The sequence below is a fragment of the Bos indicus genome, chromosome 13 (assembly GCF_029378745.1).
Source record: "Bos indicus isolate NIAB-ARS_2022 breed Sahiwal x Tharparkar chromosome 13, NIAB-ARS_B.indTharparkar_mat_pri_1.0, whole genome shotgun sequence".
NCBI classification, from domain to species: Eukaryota; Metazoa; Chordata; class Mammalia; order Artiodactyla; family Bovidae; genus Bos; species Bos indicus.
The window spans coordinates 43,529,818-43,552,176 of NC_091772.1; the positions used below are offsets into that span (position 1 = coordinate 43,529,818).

General features: G+C 40.1%; 1 pseudogene; it reads left to right on the plus strand.

The window, feature by feature from the left end:
- The first annotated feature begins 2,909 nt into the window (after nt 1-2,909).
- Nucleotides 2,910-22,197, plus strand: LOC109568086 (dihydrodiol dehydrogenase 3-like; annotated as a pseudogene).
- Nucleotides 22,198-22,359: the final 162 nt, after the last annotated feature.

Genomic DNA, 22,359 nt, shown 5'->3' on the forward strand with positions numbered 1-22,359 from the left:
GTGATACACCATATTAACAAATCGAAAGATAAAAACCATATGATAATCTCAATAGATGCAGAAAAAGCCTTTGACAAAATTCAGCACCCATCTATGATTAAAACTCTTCAAAAAGTGGGCATAGAAGGAACCTACCTCAACATAGTAAAGGCCATCAGCTTTACATATAGTAAAGCCTTCAGCAAACATTATTCTCAATGGTGAAAACTGAAAGCATTCCCCCTAAGATCAGGAACAAAACAAGGGTGTCCACTTTCACCACTATTATTCAACATAGTTTTGAAAGTCCTAGATACAGCATTCAGAATAAAAAGAAATAAAAAGAATTCAATCGGAAAAGAAGTAAAGCTCTCACTGTTTGCTGATGACATGATATTGTACATAGAAAACCCTAAAGATACTATCGGAAATTACTAGAGCTAATCAGTGAATTTAGCAAAATCAATACACAAAAATCATTTGCATTTCTATATACTAACAATGAAAAATCAGAAGGAGAAATTAAGGAATCAATCCCACTCACTATTCCAACAAAAAGAATAAATTATCTAGGAATAAACTTACCTAAGGAGACAAAATAATTGTACACAGAAAATTATAAGACACTGATGAAAGAAATCAAAGATGACATATCAGATGGAGAGACATTCCACATTCCTGGATGTGAAGAATCAATATTGTGAAAATAAGTATACTACTAAACACAATCTACAGATTCAATGCAATCCCTATCAAATCACCAATGGCATTTTCCTAGAAAAACTAGAAGAAAAAATTTCACAGTTCATATGGAAACACAAAAGACCCCAAATAGTGAAAGCAGTCATGAGAAAGAAGAATGGAGCTGGAGGAATCAACCTTCCTGACTTCAGGTTATACTACAAAGCTACAGTCATCAAGACAGTATGGTACTGGCATAAAAACAGAAATATAGACCAATGGAATAAGATAGAAAGCCCAGAAATAAACTCATGTACCTATGGGTACCTTATTTTTGACAAAGGAGGCAAGAACATACAATGGGGCAAAGACAGCCTCTTCAATAAATGGTTCTGGGAAAACTTGACAGGCACATATAAAAGAATGAAGTTAGAACACTTCCTAACATGATACACAAAGATAAATTCCAGATGGATTAAAGACCTAAATGTAAGGCCGGAAACTGTAAAACTCTTAGAGGAAAACAGGTTGAAGACTCGATGACATAAAACAAAGCAAGATCCTGTATGACCCACCTCCTAGAGTAATAGAAATAAAAACAAAAGTAAACAAGTGGGACCTGATTAAACTTAAAAGCTTTTGCACAGCAAAGGACATTATAAGCAAAGTGAAAAGTCAACCATCAGAATGGGAGAAAGTGAAAGTGAAAGTTGCTCAGTCGTGTCCGACACTTTGCGACCCCATGGATGGTATACTCCATGGAATTCTCCAGGCCAGAATACTGGAGTGGGTAGCTGTTCCATTCTCCAGGGGATCTTCCCAACCCAGGGATCAATCCAGGTCTCCTGCATTGCAGGCTGATTATTTACCAGCTGAGCCACAAGGGAAGCATCCCTATGAAATTAGGTGAAAATTATGTGTCTTGGTCTTGCAGGGGTGTCCATGTGTGGACGGGTCCCTGAGCAGTCTTTTTGCCCAGAGGACCTGGAGCAGAGCTGGAGCTGATGTTGGCAGGGTCACCCCTTCTCCAGGGCGTGCTGGCAGCTGGCAGCTGGCAGCTTGGTGGGAGGGGGAAAGAGAGGTTGCCCCAAAGCCAAGTATGAGCAGAGGTTTCTGTGCTCACTGGGTGTCCCGACCCTACTGGGCCATGTGGGTCCCAAGGTGCTGGGGCAGAACTCTGATGGAGGGGTCCAAACTCATTCCACCCCTTGTAAGTGTGCACTGCCCCTCCTCACCCTTGCCCTGTCCAGATGTCTCTGTGTACGTTGCTGTGTATGTTGCTGTGTGTGTGTGTGTTCCTGTGTGTGTCTGTGTTCATAATTGGGTACCTGAAACAACAGGTAAAAATTTGGCTAGATTTGTTTTTTGTCATGACTTTTCTTCATTAGTTTGCTCATCATGCTCATAGTCCCGGGATCAGCCCAACAGGAAAGCCGAGGGGTCTCAGTCATTTCTGAGTCATCATTGTGCCTGGCCCAAGAATGGCTTTCTGATTCCCGTAAATTTGACTGTTTTTTGAATGCCTTATGTCCCCCCAAACCACACCCCAGTTCTATTCAGGGTTTTATTAATACATGATCTAGTCTATATCTCCACCTTTATTCCTTTGTCCTTGAATCCCTGTGTGTGTGTGTGTGTGTGTATATATATATATATATATATATATATTCCTCCTGTAGCTGTAATAGCCACTCCAGCTGCTCTTCAGTTTAAGTTTAGAGTTAAGTGGAACAGACGCCAGTCTCCAGACAGTCCCCAGGTAGGTTGGAACATTGCACATAAGGTTTCCTCTGATCATTCTGGTTTGAGGGAGGCAACTGGAACTGATCAAGACTGCACTGCCCAGGTAGGAGGAGGGTACAGGTGAATAATACACAATGAAATTTTTTGTCATTCTGTTCTGGACTTTTCCTAGTTGCCTGTTCACTTTTTGTGCTATAGATCTTTGTTTGACTGTTTTACAGAGCTCCTATGAGGTTTTTCAGCTGCCTTCTCTTTCTTTTCTTGTCTTTCCATGGGAGACTTCAGTCCTCCCATCTCACCATTTTGCTGACATTGCTGAACATGTTAAATTTTATTTGTCTTCACAATATCCCCGTCTATAAGTGCATCACAATTTCCATTACTATTTCCAAATTTGTTGTATTTTGTTTATAGGTTTTTCTTTTATGAACAATGTGAACAGTTAGTAAATTATGTAAAATATGTGTCTGTTACATTATGAGAGTACTATTAGAGTTATATAACTAAGTACAATGTATAAACACTAGAGTCTCTTTGCACACTGCACACGATATCCTAAAACTATTAATAATTAACTTCCAATAAGCTCTTTGCCAAAATTTCTGGTTTCCATATCATATTCAGGATTTCACCATTCAGGTCTGTAAAGCATAATAATTTTGCTAGTGGAAAATGTAAAAAGGCAAATTTATTTTCATTTGAAGTTTTGATTCTTTATAAAGGGATTACATTTTCAAAAATGCTTATAAATGCTTTGAGATTGTGTGATTTGTGTATGTGTGTATGTTTGTACTGTAGACTGTTGTTTCAACTGATGTTTGATCGAGATTGGCTTTGTAATAGAAAAATAAAAAATATTGCTCTTGTGGAAGTTTCTAGTCTAAAATATGGTCAATAACTGTTCAGCTTATATCATCATTATATAATAATGTTCTACTGCAAAAAAAAAAAAGCAAACAAGCTAACTGATTTCAATCCTGTTCTTACTCAATGGGCACTGGTTTAATCATGCTCCTCCTACAATATATCTGCTAACATTGGATGGTGCAGCTGGGGTGTTACCTTCCTGTTATTCCTAACCTGTGAAGGAAGAAGGAAAACATCAGTCTGCTTACTCCAAGGAGAAATAGGCAATGGATCCCAAAAGCCAGAGAGTGAAACTTAATGATGGCCACTTCATTCCTGTCCTGGGATTTGGAACCTATACACCTCCAGAAGTAACCTGGGTGGTTGTGGGTCAAGATATAAATAGTAGTGGATGTAACATGAGTGAAAGAGACTTGGGTTGTCAAGCACTGAGCTCCTGTGCAACTCTGGGAGGATCACATCATTCCACTTACGGGGCCAGAACTATGCCCTAGGAAAGAGGAGAGAGCATTCAGTCTTCACTCTGCATCAGGGTATGAAACTGTGCTCCCTGTAGATTACTCTGGGTCTGGGTTCCCCTCCAGTTTCTGTCTCTTTTCCAGCTTGGCAGAAGAGGTGAGACTCGGCTGTCAAGATCACTGACTGTCAGCTGCTTTCCTTTGTGGGTGACTGCAGTTGCAAGTTTTCTCTGTACATTTTATTAGTTTAAGAGCTCTTTCCTGCTTCCAATAATACAGGACCCAGAGAAGTATTTGAAGTGGAAGGTCCTGAAGATGAGATGACTGAAAATTAATGGAAGAGAATTGCTTTTCTACTGTGGGATACCTGCTTGGTGCCAGGCAAGAAACACTCCAGATGCTTTTTGCCTTGTGCTTCTGTTTCTGCTTGGAAACTTCTTCTGATGGGAACCATAGTATCACTAGAGGGGATAAGATGCAATCTTACAGGCCAGATTTTGTGATGTATCCTGGGGTTTTGTAATGTGTTTTTATTAAAGTATGGTCTGCAGTGCTTGGTCAAATAGGGGCTAGTGGACAAGTCTCTAGACTGGAAGCTAGAAAGTTTTCTATCTTGCATTTAGAATAGATGTGACAAGGGACTGGACTTATACTTTGAGGCTCACTATTCTAATTTTTAAAATGGAAAAATTATTAAGAGACATTTTGCTGATAGAAGACAGAATTTGTTTACTTCGTAGAGCACACTGGGTTGAGGGGAGGAAAGTGAAAGGGCTGTTACTGAAGCTCATGGGCTCATTCCCAGGTACATCCCCAAAAGTGAATGTCACTCAGTCACGTTTGACTCTTTGCAACCCCATGGACTGTACAGTCCATGGAATTCTCCAGGCCAGAATACTGGAGTGGGTAGCCTTCCCCTTCTCCAGGGCATCTTCCCAACCCAGGGATTGAACCCAGGTCCCCTGCATTGCAGGCAGATTCTGTACCATCTGAGCCACCAGGGAAGCCCATTCCCAAATGTCCGTGCATTTAAGAAAAACCAGAACTAGACCCAGCAGAACTGTGTTATACCAATTATCTACCTCCTTGAAATGGGAAAGATTTTGAATCACATAAAAAGAAATGGAATATTATTGAGCATTGAAGACAAAGTTAACCCATTTGCAATCACACAGAATAACTGGGAGAACATTAAGCTAAGTAAGCCAGAAATAGAAAGACAAATACTGCATGATATCCTTGTAGGTGGAATCCTAAATAGTGGTACTTGTAGAAGAGAGAGTAGAGGTATGGTGAGCAGAGGCTGATGACAAGACTGGGAAAAACGGAAAGATGTTAGTCAAGGGTACAGACCTTCAGTTATAAGATGCATAATTCTGGAGACCTGATGTACAGCAAGTTTGAAAGTGAAAGTGAAAGTGAAGTCGCTCAGTTGTGTCCAACTCATTGCGATCCTATGGACTGTAGCCTACCAGGCTCCTCCCTCCATGGGATTCTCCAGGCAAGAGTACTGGAGTGGGTTGCCATTGCCTTCTCCAGGGCATCTTCCCAACCCAGGGATTGAACCCGGGTATCCTGCATTCCAGGCAGACGCTTTAACCTCTGAGCCATCAGGGAAGCCCATAGTTAAAAATTATGGGTTATATCTTCAGATTTTGTAGAGACTAGATATAAATCTTCTTACAAGCACCTCCAAAAGGTAGCTATGTGAGGTAGTGCTTCTGTTTACTAGCTTGCTTGTGGTAATTATTAAGAGTGGATACTTACATGAGTAAGTACAATCCAGAGAAATGCCAGGCTGGATGAAGCTCAAGCTGGAATCAAGATTGCCGTGAAAAATATCAATAACCTCAGATGTGCAGATGACACCACCATAATGGCAGAAGTGAAGAGAAATTAAACAGCTTCTTGATGAAGATGAAAGTGGAAAGTGAAAAACCTGGCTTACATTGAAAAACTATGATTATGGCATCCTGTCCCATAACTTTATGGCAAATAGATGGGGAAACAATGGAAACAGTGACAGACTCTTTTTTTTTGGTCTCCAAAATTAATGTGAATGGATGTAGCCAGGAAATTAAAAGACACTTACTCCTTGGGAGAAAAGCTATAACAAACTTGGACAGTGTATTAAAAAGCAGAGACATTACTTTGCCCACAGAGGTCCATATTGTCAAAGCTATGGTTTTTCCAGTAGTCATGTTTGTGTATGGATGTAAGTGCTGGACCATAAAGAAGGCTGTGCACCAAAGAATTGATGCATTTGAACAGTGATGTTGGAGAAGACTCTTGAGAGTCCCTTGGACAGCCAGCAGATCAAACTAGTCAATCCTTGAGAAAATCAACCCTGAATATTCCTTGGAATGACTGATGCTAAAGCTGAAGCTCCAATACTTTGGCTACCTGATGCTAGTGATAACTCATGGGAAAACACCCTGATTCTGGGAAAGATTTAGAGCAAGAGGAGAAGGAGGGGACAGAGGATGAGAAGGTTTGATGGCATTACTCTCTCGATGGACATGAGTTTGAGCAAACTCTGGGAGATGGCGAAGAACAGGGAAACCGGAGTGCTGCTGTCCACGGGGTTGCAAACAGTCAGACACGACTAAGCAAGTAAATAACAAGAATAACCTATATGAGAATATCACATTGTACACCTTGAAAAGATACAGTCATTTTTTTGGGGGGTGTATTCTGTGTGGCTTCACTGCTAGGTAGAAGTCTTAGAATCTTTTACCTTGGTTCTTGATACTTTACTAGGCACCTTGTAACTTTGATCATTTTGCTTCAAACACCTCACATTATAAATCATATTCATGACTACAACATTTTGTTGAGTCCTTTGAGTTCTTTCATCAAGTCACTGAACCTAAAGGTGGTTTTGCCATCCTCTGATACCAGCAATCCAGCCACTGATCACCTGAAGTTGAAGGGTTCCTGGGTAGTTTTCATTTAATTACTTATTAGGAATGTTAAGGGAAACTGTCATGGGTTCATTACTACACATACAGAACTAATCAAAGACACAGAAAAAAGTTGATTCTTGGGAAGATCAAAGCTTGTGTCTAGCAATATCTTATGTGGATATTCAACTTCTACCTTTGTTGCTTATGTAGGTTGCTAAGAGGGATGCTCTGGAATTCACCCCATTCGCTATAGAGGTTGGGTTCCACCATATTGACTGTGCTCATGCCTACCAAAATGAATAGGAGATTGGCCAGGTAATTCAAAGCAAGCTTGAAGATGGCACTGTGAAGAGAGAAGACATATTCTGCACTTCAAAGGTACTGTGTGTATTGTGTGTGTGCACGTGTGCAAGTGATTGTGCCAATCACTTTTGACAATTACATAATAGGGTCCTTTGGTTAGGAGTTGTTTGCTGAACTATGCTTATTGGTATATTCCTAAAGTATTAGAGTTCCCTGGTGGTTCAGTGCTTAAGACTTGGTGCTTTACTGCCATGAGCCAAGATTCCATCCTTGGTCGGGGAAGTAATATCTCACAAACCATGCAGTAAGACAAAAAAAAAAATTTACCTAGTTTATTATTAATCAACTTTCATTCTTTAACCTCTACAGCTTTGGTTAACTTCCCTTCGACCAGAGTTGGTCCAACCAGCCTTGGAAAAGTCACCAAAAAATCTTCAACTGGACTACGTCGATCTCTATATTATTAATTTTCCAGTGGCTCTGAAGGTTAGAAATTTGTGTGATCACATCAATGTTATATCTTGTGTTAGAATGTGTATCAACTTGCAGGGATGGTTGAATAAAGATTTGTCTTAGTAGGTTGAAGGGACGATTACACTAGAGTAGAATCCCCCAAATAATTATTTGTGATCATCTTTTTACTGGGTTTTGAATCCCTTACATGGATCCCATAGAAAGGCAGTAATAATCTGAGGCTCTGCCTGAAAAATTAAAGGAAACAGAAATCAGCCAGTTCTGAACAAAGTCCTGGATATGACTCCTGAGTGTCTGTGAAATTCATGAACCAAGAGTTTGGTGCAGCCATGGTGAGGTTGACACTGCCTTACATTGAACATTATGAGTTAATCTTGTCTTTTACTCTTTCAAGTTGAGCAGATTTGGTGGTGCTTCCTCTGGGTGAGTCAAATCTCTTAACTGTATAGGAAGTAGGGAGACATTGCTTACACTCTTGCCTGTCTTCACGATGAGGTTTGTAGACTGCACTTAGCCATTAAGCATGGTTTACTTAGAACTCTTGATTTCAAGTTACAGAAATAAACTCAAGCCACCTAATGCAAAATCGCTTAGTGGACTATGTAGATGGCAAGTACCAGACACAGAAAGATTTGAGGATTTGTAGCAGTGTTCAGAAATGTCTCCTTTCTTCTATCCCTTAGAGGATACTACTCATGATTTACTTTATTTTTTACTGAACATTTTGCATTGGTGGCAAATATGACCCTGGGGCAGTTCAAGGCTCATGGTCATGAATATTAGAGTGCATGTCTGGATCGTCCACATCCCATATCCACCTAAAGATAGCCTTGCAATTCACATGTCTGCCCTAGGGCACCTGATGCTCAGAGGGAAAAGAATTTCTGATATCTAGCCATATGAAGACTGCAATTTTTATTCTGGAAATTATGTCATGTAACTTACTGCCATTTCCAGCCCAAAAAGGCATTTCAAAATAGGCAAGTACATGAAGCAGACAAAATACAGAGAAGTCACTGTGAGTCCCTTTTAGGACCTAGAAAAATTGTATTTATTACAATGTATATTGAGTGTAAGAGATTGGGATAAGCCTCCTTCCTAAAGGTATTGCTGACAACTCCATATATGCAAATCACTTTGCAAACACTGGTATTTAGAAATTTGTAAACCTACCTGATGGAGGTTTGATCCCTGGTGCCTGGCAACCTGGCTAAATGCAGATAAATTATTTTGTGACATAAATGACTGCTTCTATTCCAGCCAGGGGAGGAATTATCCCCCAAAGATGAAAATGGAAAACTGATATTTGACTCAGTGGATCTCTCTCGTATGTGGGAGGTGAGTCCAGGGAGGTGAGAACCAGGGGAGGAGTCAGCAGAGGGGGAACCTCCTTCATTTCTTCCACCTGTGAGAATGGGCTGTGGACCATCAGACTCAGAAGCTCATGAATCTAAGGGAATGGATGCTGGAGTTGTGTGGAGGAAACCATTGCTGAGATGTTCACAGAGAGGAACGGAGGAAGAGAATTTGGGACAGTTTAGACAGCCATCTTTTTCCTTCTATGTGATATGACTTCTCAGGAGTTTTTCTAAGGTGGGGCAGTAGTTTTTCTTTTTATATCATGACCTTCTTCCCAATTTTTCTTCTTGATAGTCAAGGGTAATTCTTGATGAATGAGTGTGATTACTGATGTTTTTCAGCATTAATTCTTGTTCTATTGCCCATTCCATGTGACTGTCCACCACCCCTCCCTCTCAGGTCTTGGAGATGTGTAAGGATACAGGCTGACCAAGTCCATTGGGGTGTCCAACTGCAACCACAAGCAGCTGGAGAAGATCCTGAACAAGCTGAGACTCAAGTACAAGTCTGTCTGCAACCAGGTGAGCAGCTCGGCTCCTCTCCCTCATGCTCTTCAGAACCTCGTTCTTGTCCTGGAGCCAGATGTCTGTCTATCCTCCCCTCCTGTTCATCCGACCTTTGTAGATAGATGATTCTAGAGAGTAGGGCCTCTATGGTGGTGTGAATAGAATCTATAACAGTATCTCTGTTTACAAAATTCTGGGTGCAAAAGTGGAATGCTTTCCTTCTAAACTGTGGGTAGAACCCAGAACTAGAGGAAGGAGGCATTTCCTTGAGATGAAAGGATGACCAGATGGAGGGGAAAGTGCCCTGGAGCAATCTGCATACAGGAAGGAAGATGAGGAAAACATGGAATCAGAAGTAAATTAATAAAGTAACAAATCAGCTGAGATGGGTGTTAAGAGTTTGTGTGGGGTTCTGATGTCTGAATTCTTGGTCTTGGTGTCTCAGCATTTAGGAGTCTTAAACAGGGAGCACAGTTCAGAAAAATGTGTTGCAGGTAATGAAAATCATCCAGTTTAGAGGGTGAAGTTAAAAGCTCAAGGTGATACTAACAATCTATGAACATCTACTCAGGAACATCTACTCAAATGTAGAGCCCAGCTTTTGATTATTCAATCTTGCACTGGTTCTGCCATACATGTCTATCATAAAATTAACTGTATAAATACACTTTTCTCAATTTCCCTGTTGATGTTGACATTTCCAATTTACATTTAATGATGTAGTCTTTAGCCTTTGAAATCTTTTCGTCTTTCTCTGTTATATTAATATTGCCTTTGAATATAATCTGACATTCTTCTCTGTGGGTGTTCTACAGGTGGAATGTCACCCTTATCTCAACTAGAGCAAACTGTTGGATTTCTGCAAGTCACATGGAATTGTTCTTGTTGCCTGTGGTGCTCTGAGATCCCAACGAGTAAAAGAATGGTATTGAATCCTATTGAAGACACCTGGGAGTTTCCATAAAATTCAATTTTTGATGAAATATTTTAAATTATATGGTACTCTGATAACTCTCATAGGCAGAGGCAAGAGAGGGGAGGGATGAAATGAATCCTTCTTTTTTATCTTCCCATTACACAGCCATTTTTTCTATGTTGTATTAGATTGTCAACTTATCAATAACAAATGTCTGCATTGAAATCTATATAGAGTCCCCCAGTTGAGGCCAGAGACACAATCTTATGTCATGATTTACTTATTGACTACTGAACATATTTCTAAAAATATATATTGCAATCCTCACTTATCTCATATCTAAAATTGGGATAATAATATGTAACTCCTATGTCTATCATGTTATAAAAAATTTCAATTTAAAGCATTTCTTTGACATCTATAGAAATATAATAATAAAATAAATGTCTCTTATTTTGAGACTACTCAATTTTTATAAATACTTTGAAAAGTTAAATTTTAAAACAATTCCTGGTCTTTTCCATCTGTTTTTCTATTCATGCCCTTGATTTTAGAAGAAAAGCAATCCCTGAGAATTAAAGAGAATATACGAAATTTGGCAATCTGGTCTCTACCCAATAATGCATCTGAGTCACCTGCAGAGCTTTGTAAACACAGACTGGGAGGTGACACAGTTGAAGTTCTGTTCAGTTTGTCTTCAGCTCAGCCATGGAATTTATATTTATTACTACATCCTAGTTGATAGTGATGATGCCAGTCCTTGGACCACACTTTCAGAAGCTCTGGTTTAGAGTCTACCTATCTGGTCTGTATGGGAAGCCTACCTACAAACTGAGTATTCAGTCTCAGCTCTTTGGCATTTCTGGATTTCCTTCCAGGGTGAACTTGGACATGCCCATTCTCTTGGAGGAACCAGTTCTTTGTGCCATTACCAAAAAGCACAAGAAAACGCCACTCTGGTTGTCCTTTGCTACCAGATACAACGTGGGGTTGTGGTTCTGGCCAAGGGTAACAATAAGAAGTGGATCAATGAGAACATACAGGTGATGAGCAGGGCTCTGGGCAGAGGGCTTGTAAGGAATATCTTTCCTAAGGGTCATTCTTTGTCCAGCTCTCAAGACTATACTTGAGTCAAGACAAGTTATTTGTTCTTCCCTGTACATGAATACCTTGTGTATATTCCTGATGGTTTTCTCCTCCAGATTTGGCAACAGGAGAGACAGTATGGCTAGATAGGGTTAAGGTTGGACAGAAAATAGAGATCTTAGTTTCAGAGTTATATAAACAATTTATTCTGTTACCTCATGTAAATGATATCTTATTTTCTCTGTTCTCAATTGATAAAATTTCATTATGTGGTTTTTAAAGACTGTTTGAACTACTGTAACAAAATACTACAGATTGAGTGGCTGGGAAAAATACTAAATTTGTTTCACACAGTTCTGAAGCTGGAGGTCTGAGGTCAGGATGCCCGTGTGATCAGGTGAGGGCTCTCCTCTAGGTCACAGGCTTCCCTTGTATCTTAACATGGTGGAGTGGACAACAGCTCTCTCCAACATGTCCTTTATGAGTATGATATTGTTGAAATCTCATCCATGAGGGCTCTGCCATCATGATCTAATCACCCCCAAAGTTTCTATTTATAACACCATCAACATGTAAATTTGGGGACTCAAAAATTATGGCAGCATTCTTTAACCTCCTAATCATTATGGTTATATTTTGTATTTCCCTGAGTACTAATATATTTTCATCTTCACACATTTAATATTTTTGAGTTGCTGTCTTTGAGAAATTTCTCTTCAAGACTTTGTTAACTTTAGCTATGCTGTTTCTCTTTTGACTTCTGTGTAGGAGACTATTATTGTACTTTAGCCATAGCTGTAGAGGAAACTCTCCCCAGTTTCAGGATTTAATGCAGAGATCACTTCTGCATCTCTTGATTCTGTGGTTTGGCAAACAGCCTGCACTCAGCTCTCTTGGCTGGGCTCTCTTGTGCATTTTCAGTGCAGAGCAGCTTGGCAGTTCTGCTTTAGCAGGTGGATGTGGCTCTTGTCAGAGGATGCTGAACACCTCTCTGTGTAGTTTTTCATATACAATTGGCTAGAATAAGTCTCCGTCTCAGCACTGTCATAAGATTGCCAGTCAGTGAGTGGGGGAATATCTCTTCCTTTGGGGTCGCAAAGAGTTGGACACACTGAGCGACTGAATAACAGCAAGTGCCCATATTTCCCACAGATTTTCATTGTCAATTCTGTCATATATAAAGTGTCCATAAGTACATTTCTGCCCACTCCTTTCTATTTAACTACTCAGCTTTCTGTACTGTGTTACTAAAGCGAAAATAAGTCTTGCTTTTCAGTATGGTATGTTCTTCTATTTTAAGGATGTCTTAACTGCTTTTGACTAGCTCTTCTCTCATTTAATATTAGTATCACTATACTGACTTCCACAAGAGAATATGTGTTTAAGTCTTTGGTTCATGTTGCATTGAAACACGAGATCACTTTGGAGAAAATTAATTTCTTTATAAAATTGAGCTTTTCATTTCATTATTATGATGTGAATTTTTAATAATTTGTTGTTCCTTAATGTTTAAGTACTTTTCATAGCTTTGTCCACAAAGGCATTTATATAGTTTTTGTTAGATTTCTTCATAGATAATGAGTAGTTTGATATCAGATTCCTGAACAGGCTTTCAAGGGGAGTCTCCTCCCCAAACTGCTTCAGCTGAATGCTGTCACCCTTAGGGCGTGTTGGGGAGAGGCAATCAGTCAAACGCCAGCTCAGGTTCATTATCGAGTCAGGAGTGTCTAAAGCAGTGTGTTTGGAAAAAAACGAGTTTAGATTTTTCGTTTTTTGTCTCAAGTAATTCACTTAGAAAGATAAGCAACTGATGCGCTGTAATCTTTTTGAGGTGGACTGAGAAGGAGAAGGTGTGGGAAGGAGAGGTGAGAACTCAGCAGAGGGTCCTAGGTTGCTCACCTGGAAGCTGAGGACAGACATGGCTTCCCTGTCCCCTCTTCTTGTCTCCATCCAGCTGGAAAGTCCTCCAGTCCCCAGGGGGAGGCCAGCTCCTTGGGGGAGGTGTTTGACTTTGAACTGACTCCAGAAGACATGAAGGCGATTGATGGCATCAACAGAAATATGAGATATTATGAATTTCTACCCTCAGTGACTTGCAGGTGTTTCACACATACACTGTTTTCTGTAGCAGGCAGGTCAGCAGGGGAACTAAGCTTTGTAAAAGTTTAATTCTAGGAAGCCAGTTCTGATTTCCAGCTTAGGAATCTACCAGGGGTTTTCTACAGACCTCAGACCAGAGGTTTCCTCCAGGGCTCCATTTCTCACCAACAGAAATGTGATAGGGGCTCAGGACAGCCTATCAGTAAAATCCCCTGGTTGACATCATGGTGATTTCACTACTTTGTACCCTAATCCCTGTGCCTGGTGTACCTCCTCTTAGGTTTGAGGGACCCAGTAGACACAGAGGGCACAGTGCCTGAGCTCAGTATTCTTTCAGTGTTCTTTGAACATGTTTAATCTTTATTTCTTTTTATACCAGGGGAAGATTATTGTATTAATAATAACTGTATAATAATGAATCCATCATGAATTGCATTCAAGTTTTGTTGTTGTTTTTAGTCACTCACTTGTTTCCAACTCTTGGTACTTCATGGACTATAGCCCACCAGGCTCTTCTGTCCCTGGGATTTCCCAGGCAAGAATACTGAAGTGAGTTACCATTTCCCTCTCCAGGGGATCTTGCCCCCCAGGGATCAAACCCATGTCTCCTGCTTTGCAGATGGATGGTTCCTTTACCACTGAGCCACCTAGAAAGCCTGCAATCATGTTAACCCCAACACAACTATAAAATGTATGTGGATGTTTTTATGGAGGAGGGTCCTAGAAAGGCCAACATCCATTAGTGCTACGATGTCACATGGGCCTGCCCCAGCCTGTCCCCTAAGTGTCTGGGGACATTCTCCCTAATAAGAATTTATTCACCAAGACACTATCCATTTCTTTCAAATTAATCTCTTCATTGTCCTTTCTTCCCTATTACAACTCCATGTCCTCATCCTTGTTATCTCACAAAACTGAATTACAAGTAGATCTTGAGCTTAACTGACCCTCCAGTGAGTGACTGCTTAGCAGGACACACTCAGGTAAGATCATCTGGGTCTCTCTGGTTTCTTGAGTCAAGACTCACACCACTGTTGTATTTGTCCATCAGGGGTCCATCCCCTGGGGAGCCTCTACCTTCTTGACTTTGATTTAGTCACTGACATGGGATTCCAGCTGCCTATTTACTGCATGAGGATGTCAGGATTGAAGAGACAGAAGGCTAATCAAACAGGGAGAATTTGGAAGGGAGTTTAGAGAGAAGGGAATACCAATTATTGGAGAAATGAAGATTTTGTCTCCAATGAAAGATGTCAAAACTCTCCCTATTGTTTGTATAGCTGTATCATGCTTCTGATAAAAGACATGATAATTGGAAAAAAAGGTGGAAAGTTACTTTTCTGTACTTAAAGAGTTTTACTTATAGTTGTATGTTTTCCTTCATTAGGCTGTGAGTGCCTAGACTTATTTATCTTTGTGGGCTTGGGTCCACAGCCAGGCCCCTGGTGCCTGGAATCTCTTAAAATGCATTCTTTAATGAATTGAATTGAAAAAGACAGATTCTGAAAGAAAAGTAGAAACATGGAAAAAAGGAAAAAAGTAGTAATAGTAATTAGTGAGTCACCAGTGGTTTCCTCCATTATAAATAAAAAAAATAATAATCCCACTTTGAGCTATCTGATTGATTATTCAGGTGCATATGGTAGTGCTCTGATTGATGACAAGTTCCTTAGTGGAGGCACTCTGTATTTTGGGGGCTGCTCAGTATCTGCTTATTGATAGATGTGTGAAAAAGAGTCAGGCGTTCCACCTGTGTCTGAAATGACTTCCACAGTTAGCCCTAGGTCTTGCGCTCCCATATAAATTGTAAACTACCTGTCACCATGGAGTGAATATCACATGTGAATGTTGGGACTGGACGTGCGGGTGCCGTGTGCACATGGAGCAGACACCTGCCTGTGTGCTTGTCAGGGGAGAAGGAGGGATGTGTTTATAGATTTAGACAAATATATCCTGACTGCATCTATAGAGTAGCAGCTTTTGACAACATGACAGATTTGATTAATTAACCCTCCTCTTCTCTTTCAGTGGTGTTGGCCATCCTGAGTATTCATTTTCTGAAGAATATTGACTCTCAGCTCTCACTCTGATTCTTTGAGAATTACATGCTTTTAGGACTATAAAGAGGATTTTTGTACTTGGTGAAGGTGCTTAAATGAAGTGTTTGAATGTTTCAGAGCTTGCCTTTCCTTAAAAAAATAAAAAGTTTATGAAACAATAAAGACTTCAAAGTAAGAATACTATTTTTTTCAAAATTAAAAAATACAAATTGCAGAAAATTTGGAAAACAGAATGGAAGTGATAGAGTATAAAGATAAGCTGTGATTAACCCATTTAATAATACTTAAATTTGGTGCCTTAACTTTATGATTTTCCTGTAGAAATACGTGTGTATTTTGATTTACAAAGAGAAAAGATCTTTAATCTACAACTTGTCTACTTGTTTTTAACTTAACATAAGTATCTTGATAAAATAAAAATATGACTTAAAAAATCCAGTATTATATTTTGCTTACTATAAAGCAGCACATCTTATTAATTTATTTAACTTTTTAATTGTTTGCCCATGTTTAGCGTTTTGATGAGTTTTTATATATTTTGCCATTGATTCACTTGTTGCAATTCATTCATTAATTCAGCAAAACTTTACTGAATATTCTTTAGAAACACATGGTTTTATCAATAAATATTATTTTAAATGAGAAATTCTTGAGTTTATAGTCTAGTGGACCAAAGCTGTGAATGACATCAGAAGAATTAAGCTGTTAGAATTGGGTAAGTGCCTGTTGGAGATACTTCTGCACAATCTCTCCCACTTCTGTACATCTGTTAGGCAGAGACACCAACTACTCTTCATCCCACACAACTTTTCATTTGTACAAGAAACAGCCTTGCAACATAGAGATAGTGGCTCACTTCATTACTCTGGAACAGAAAACACCAAGTTCAGGAAAATCGAGCGTTTATGTAACATTTAAGGTCCAGCAAGTCAGCTGATGTGGGTGGAGCTTACTTAGTGAGGTGGGGAGACAGGAGCTGAAGAGAAGGCCCAGAGAGCCACTGGGACCTTGGGTCTGTATCATGTAGGTTTTTGAAAGGATTTTACTCTGAGAGAAATGGAGAATGATATTTTGGGATCTGAACAGAGTAGTTACATGAACAGAGATGCTTTTAAAAAAAAATTACCCTGGTTGCTATATTGAGAAGAAAGAGAGAAAAAAGAGCCCTCTTTTAGGACTCTACAGGAATCTAGGTGAGAGATGATGCTTGCGTGGACCACAGAAGGAATAGTAAGTGTGGTCAAAGTTGTTAGAGTAGGGATATATTTTAAGGGCTGCATCAACCAGACTGTCTAACGTATTGGGCATAAAGTGAAAGGAAAAGGGGAATCAAAGCTGAACCCCAACATTTGTGCTTAAGGGATAGGAAAAGGAGATGCCATTTTCTCAGCTGGAGACAATGTGGGGAGAACACATTTTTGTGGGAAGATTAGGAGTTCAATTATATATATTCAATTATAGGTATCTTTGAGATGCCTTTAGGTACTCAGTGAAGATGCATGCATACAGTTGGACATAGAAGTCTATCAGAGAAAAAGGTCAGCTAAAATATTTGTATTTGTGGTTTCTCAAATTTAGTTGCCACTTGAAGCCAAGAAACTAGAAAATTGGAGATAATATGTCATACAGTGAGTGAGTATAGACATGGATGTTAAGCTTCATGACAACTCAGTATTGAGGAGCTAGTTTTTCCTTAAAAAAAGAAAAAGTGGAGGAACCAGCAAAAGAGGCAGAGAAGGAGAGGCTAGTGAGGTGGGAGAGACTGTTCTTAGAAAGCACATGAAGGGTATGATTGGAGGCGAAAAGAGTCCAGTGCTTCCAAGTGGACAAATAAGAGAAGACTGAAACGGACCATTGGATTGGGCAGTTAACCTTGGCAAGGTCAAGTGGCGCTTTGATAGTGGTGAAGGCAAACCCTGAGTAGAGTAAGTTCAAGAAATGGTGTGAAGAGACCAATGAGAAACAGAGTATATACGGTTTTCAAAGACGTTGCTGTAATGAGGACCATGGAATTGGGCAGGTGCTGAAAGAGAAAGTGGAATTTAAGACAAGGTTCCCTGTTATGGGAGATGACCACCTGCGTCTGAGGTCAGAGGAACAGTCCAGCAGAGAGAGGAAAACCTATGATACAGCAGATGGAGGTGGGATTGATTTGAACCACATTTTAGTTAATACTGCTGGTATAACAAATGACCAAAAATTTGTGCTTTGAAACAACAGCAATGTATTAGTTTACATATCCTGAGGTCAGAAATTCAAAATGCGGTTCAATGGGCTAAAGTCAAAGTGCCACCAGGCCAGCATTCTTTTCTGGAGGTTATAGGGGAAAATCCATTTCCTTGCCTTATACAGATACTAGAGAACAGATCCTGTGTTGTTGTAAGAGGGTGTTTGCTAAGACCAGAGCATTCTCTTGAAAAAATTCTGTTAGCTTTGGCCCTGCTTCATTTGTATTCCAAGGCCAAACTTGCCTGTTAGTCCAGGTATCTCTTGACTTTCTACTTTTGTATTCCAGTCCCCTAAAATGAAAAGGCCATCTTTTTTCAGTGTTAGATTTAGAAGGTCTCTTAAGTCTTCTAAGAACACATCAACTTCAGCTTCTCTGGCATTTGTGGTTGGGGCATAGACTTGGATTTCTGTAATGTTGAATGGTTTGCCTTGAAAATGAACCAAGATCATTCTGTCATCTTTGAGATTGCACCCAAGTATACTGCATTTTGGACTCTTTTGTTGACTATGAGGGTTACTCCCTTTCTTCTAAGGGATTCTTGCCCACAGTAGGAGATATAATGGTCAGTTGCATTAATTTCAACTATTTCCCATCCATTTTAGTTCACTGATTTCTAAAATGTCCATGTTTACTCCTGCGATCTCCTGTTTGACCACATCCGATTTACCTGGATTCAGAGTTCTAACATTCCAGGTTCTTATGCAATATTATTCTTCATAGCATCAGATTTTACTTCCACCACTAGACACATCCACAATTGGGTGTTGTTTCTGCTTTGGCTCTGCCTCTTCATTCCTTTTAGAGCTATTTCTCCACTCTTTTCTAGTAGCACATTGGACACCTACCAACCCAGGGGGTCTCATCCTTCAGTATGATATACTTTGGCCTTTTCATACTGTTCATGGGGTTCTCAAGGCAGGAATGTTGAAGTGGCTCACCATTCCTTCTCCATCATCAGATCTCTCCATCATGACTTGTCCATCTTGGGTGGCCCTGCATGGCATGATAGTTTCATGAGTTACACAAGGTTTGTGTAACTGATAGTTTCATGAGTTACACAAGGTTTGATCCATGTGATCACATTGTTTAGTTTTCTGTGATTGTAGTTTTCATTCTGGAGGCCATAGGATTGAAATTCTTGCTTCTTCTGTGTTGCCCTCTGATGGACGAGGATAAGAGGCTTGTGCAAGTTTCCTGATGGGAGGGACTGTCTGTAGGGAAAGTCTTTCTCTGGTTGGCGGGGCAATGCTCAGTAAATCTTTAACCCAATTTTTTGCTGATGAGTGGTGAAATGAAGCAGAATCTTTTGTTCCTTGCCCCTGTACCATGTCCTTTCCCTGCTCTTTGTGGAAAACTTCAAAGAATAAGTTTAATCAGAGAATTGAGAAATGTAGACACAAAGGAAAAAGGTCAAAAGAGACTAAATAATAACCGTGTGGTCATTAAGCATAATCAAGGACCTTCAGCTCTTTCTCAAGGGCTAGAGATAATATTGTGAACCATATCCTGTGAGCTGCCATATAGATCCTAGAACACCAGGTGGAGAAGTTAACCACATGATGACCAGAATATATCCATGACATAAGCTGCCACACTTCTGAATAATGGCCTCAAGAAATGCAAACAAATGGGTCCTGGAACTGAAGACTAATGTACATAAAACAGTCAAGATGACACGGGTCAGACCACTGATGACCAATTTGAAGATGACTGTCAGAGCTGACTGTGCTGTTTCTGCATATAGCACCACTATCACTTCTGTCTATAAGGGCTCTGGCCCCACTGGGTGAAGTGGAGGGGGGTCGGGCTTTGGATCGATGTCTGCCACACCAACAGCTCAGTTGCTGGAATCTGAAATCAAACAAACTTTCCTTTCCACCAGCCTGGCCTGATTATTGGATTTGAAACAACGAGCAGCTGCACCCCACCGACACACACACCGTTTTGGTAACAGTGGGACTGCTCCCTCCAGTAGAAGGGAAAACCACTAGGCCATTCTGGAATGACCTAAATGAAATTCTTTATGATTATACAGTGGAAATGATGAAAAGATTCAAGGGATTAGATCTGAAAGATTGAGTGCCATAGAGTGCCATAGAAAAGAACTAAGGGTGGAGGTTTGTAACATTATATAGGAGGGGGTAATCAAGACCATCTCAAGAAAAGAAATGCAACAAGGCAAAATGGTCATCTGAGGAGACCTTAAAATAGCTGAGAGAAGAGGAAAAGCAAAAGGCAAAGGAGAAAGGGAAAGATTTACCTATCTGAATGCAGAGTTCCAAGGAATGCTGGGAGAGGTAAGGAAGTCTTCTTAGATGATCAGTACAAAGAAACAGAAGAAAACAATATAATGAGAAACACTAGAGATCACTTCAAGAAAATTAGAGATACCAAAGGAATATTTCATGCAAAGATGAGGACAATAAAGGACAGAAAGGTATGACCTAAGATAAGCAGAAGAGATTAGGAAAAAGTGGCAAGAATACAAAGAAGAACTATACTAAAAAAGGCCTTAGTGACAGGGATAACCATTATGGTGTGATCACTCACATAGAGCCAGACATCATGGAATGCAAAGTTAAGAGGGCTTTGCATGAACAAAACTAGTGGAGGTGATGGAATTCCAGCTGAGCTATTCAAATTCTAAAAGATGATGCTGTAAAAGTGCTGCACTCAGTAGCCCAGCAAATTTGGAAGACTCAGCAGTGGCCGCAGGACTGGAAGAGGTCAGTTTTCATTCCAATCCCAAAGAAGGGCAATGCCAAAGAATGTTCAAACTGCTGCACAATTGCACTCATTTCACATAGTAGCAAGGTAATGCTGAAAATCCTTGATGCTAGGCTTCAATGGTATGTGAACCAAGAACTTCCCGATATACAAGCTGGATTTAGAAAAGGCAGAGGAACCAGAGATCAAATTGCCAACATCCATTGGATCATAGAAAAAGCAAGAGAATTCCAGAAAAAACATCTACTTCTGTTTCATTGACTACACTAAAGCCTTTGACTCTGTGGATCACAGCAAACTGGGGAACATTCTTAAAGAGATGGAAATCCCAGACCACCTTACCTGGCTCCTGAGAAACCTGTATGCAGGCCAAGAAGCAACAGTTAGAACTGGACACGAAACAATGGATTCATTCCAAATTGGGAAAGGAGTCCATCAAAGCCATATATTGTCATCCTGCTTATTTGATTTATATGCAGAGTACATCATGTGGAACATTGGGCTCGATGAATCACAATGTGGGCTGAAGATTGCTGGGAGAAATATCAGTAACCTCAGATATGTAGATGACATCACCTTAATGGCAGAAAGCAAAGAGGAACTAAGGAGTCTCTTGATGGAGGTGAAAGAGGAGAGAGAAATAACTGGCTTAAATCTCAATATTTGAAAAATTAAGTTCATGGCATCTGGTTCCACCCCTTCACAGCAAATAGATGGGGAAAACTTGGAAACAGTGACAAAGTTTATTTTCTTGGCCTCCAAAATCACTGCAGATGGTGACTGTAGCCATTAAATTAAGATGCTTGCTCCTTGGAAGAAAAACTATGATAAATCTAGATAACCTGTTTAAGAACAGAGCCATTACTTTGTCGACAAAGTTCTGTAGAGTCAAAGCTATGGCATTTCCAGTAGTCATGTATGAATGTGAGAGTTGGACTGTAAAAAAGGCTGAGCCCTGAAGAACTGATGTTTTCAAACTTGGTTCTAGAGAAGACTCTTCAGAGTCCCTTGGACAGCCAGGAGATCAAACTGGTCAATCCTGAAGGAAATCAATCCTGTATATTCATTGGAAGGACTGATGCTGAAGCTGAAGTTCAATATTTAGCCTCCTGATGCTAAGTGCCAACCCATTGGAAAAGACCCCGATGCTGGGGAAGACTGAGGGCAAGAGGAGAAGGGGATGCCAGATGGTGAGATGGTTGGATGGCATCACAGACTCAGTGGACATGAATCTGAGCAAACTCTGGGAGATAGTGAAGGACAGAGAAGCCTGGTGTGTTGCAGTCCATGGGGTGGCAAAGAGTTGGACACAACTGAGAAACTGAACAGGAGAACTCTTCCATCTTCATCTTGTAGACTCTACCGAGATCTTCAGAGACAGACTATAGCATCTTAGAATCTTTTATCTAATGCTCCTATCTTCCCACCTTCTCTTTGACTACAACTCTCCCAGGTCACACATGTAAGGACTTTGTCATTATATTAGGGTTACCAGGGAAACCAAGAATATCTTGCATCTCAAGATTTTAATCACCTTTACAAGATTGTTCCCAAACCAGGTTCAGAATCATACCCCCTGCAGTGGAAGCACAGAGTCCTCACCACTGGACCACCAGGAAAGTCCCAGGTTAATGGAAAATTTTAGCCACAATTTCATCACACCTACATTTTCGACTCTCTTCTCCATCTCTTCTGCTTCTGGAACCCCTACACTGTGAATGTTAGTATGTTCTATTCCCTAGTTAATGTAGCATTCTTCTTATGATTCTGTATTCTGGTAAATTATTTTGGTAAATTATTAATCTCTGTCTCAAATCTGATTTTTTCATGTTTTGTTTTTTTCTTATTGTTTCATTTGACACAATGAAAATATCATTCCTCTCTCTCCTCATTTTGCTTAGCTTCCTCCTTCTCTATGAAGTTAGGTGATAAAAGTTACCTGTTCTGGTTTGTAGGGGTGTCCT